This window comes from Octopus bimaculoides, chromosome 2 (assembly GCF_001194135.2).
Source record: "Octopus bimaculoides isolate UCB-OBI-ISO-001 chromosome 2, ASM119413v2, whole genome shotgun sequence".
Classification (NCBI taxonomy): Eukaryota; Metazoa; Mollusca; class Cephalopoda; order Octopoda; family Octopodidae; genus Octopus; species Octopus bimaculoides.
In genome coordinates this window covers 64,620,128-64,621,582 of record NC_068982.1, presented here as the reverse complement: position 1 = coordinate 64,621,582, position 1,455 = coordinate 64,620,128, and the positions used below count along the sequence as shown (strand labels likewise).

Genomic DNA, 1,455 nt, shown 5'->3' with positions numbered 1-1,455 from the left:
CGTAGCCGTTGCCAGTATCGCCTGACTGGCCTTCGTAGGATTTTCGAGCGAGATCGTTGCCAGTGCCCCTGGACTGGCTCTTGTGCGGGTGGCACATAAAAGACACCATTTCGAGCGTGGTCGTTGCCAGTATCGCCTGACTGGCCTTCGTGCGGGTGACACGTAAAAGCACCTACTACACTCTCTGAGTGGTTGGCGTTAGGAAGGGCATCCAGCTGTAGAAACTCTGCCAAATTTAGATTGGAGCCTGGTGTTGCCATCCGGTTTCACCAGTCGTCAGTCAAATCGTCCAACCCATGCTAGCATGGAAAGCGGACGTTAAACGATGATGATGATGATGATGATGATACATACATATATATATCATCATCATCATCATTTAACATTTATGTTCTATGCTGGTATAGAGGGGATAGTCTGACAGGTTCTGATGGGTCAAAGGACTGTATCATACTCCATTGTCTGTTTTGGCATGGCTTCTATGGCTAGACACCCTTCCTAATGCCAACCACTTTACAGTGTGTACTGGGGGAGGGGTTCTTGTGCTGTGTGTGTCTTTGTGTCTCTGTTCGTTCCCCACTCCTACCATGTGACAAGTGGTTTTAGTTTGTTTACGCAAACATAACTTAGTGGTTCAACAAAAGAGACTGATAGATTAAGTACCGGAGTTTAAGAAATACATACATACAGGGGTTAATCTATTCAACTTAACCCCTTTAATGCAGTGCCCCAGCATGACCACAGTGCAATGACTGAAGCAAATGACAGATAAAAGATAACTAAACATATAAATACATAAATAATTAATGATTACCTCTGGCTGTTATCTCAATGACTTTGTCAGATATTCTTAGTCATGAAGTTAAGTGCTTCATGGCATCTTTAGTTTATTGGTGCCAAACAATGATAAAAAGAGCTTTTCAACCCAATATTTACATGCTTATTATATGTAACTTTATCTGCTTTGAGTTTTACTGCCCTCCCTAAAATAATTATTCCATGCTCTCTCAAAGTTTATAACTTCTTATTCTTATTTAGAAGAGGGTAAAGATCCCTTTCAGTCATGAATTACCATGGAATTGCATCTAGAAATTTACCCACTGAGGTACAAGTCCAGACAAGCTTGTTAGTGGGAGACCAGCAGTTGCCCATGCATACCAACCTCCTCTCTCCACGCCACTGATGTTATCCAAGGGAAAAGCAAAGGCCGATACAATTTGGCATCAGTGACGTTGCAACTCATTTTTACAGCTGAGTGAACTGGAGCAACGTGAAAATGATGTGTCTTGCTTAAGAACACAACACACGTGTTGGTCCAAGAATTGAACTCATTACCTCATGATTGTGAGCCTGACACTCTAATCACTGAGCCATGGCATCAAAAATTAATGGTTTGCCATATATGTTCCTGTTAATTATCTTTTTGAATAAAGAGTACAAGCTTATATGTTGAAA

General features: G+C 41.5%; 1 long non-coding RNA gene across 1 annotated transcript in view; it reads left to right on the top strand.

Moving 5' to 3' along the window:
- LOC128251143 (uncharacterized) overlaps positions 1-1,455 on the top strand; it is a 20,382-nt gene extending 18,927 nt beyond the window's left edge. Inside the window, exon 2 of the long non-coding RNA XR_008266996.1 lies at positions 1,039-1,455. This is a non-coding gene — a long non-coding RNA (uncharacterized LOC128251143). The remainder of the gene's footprint in view (positions 1-1,038) is intronic.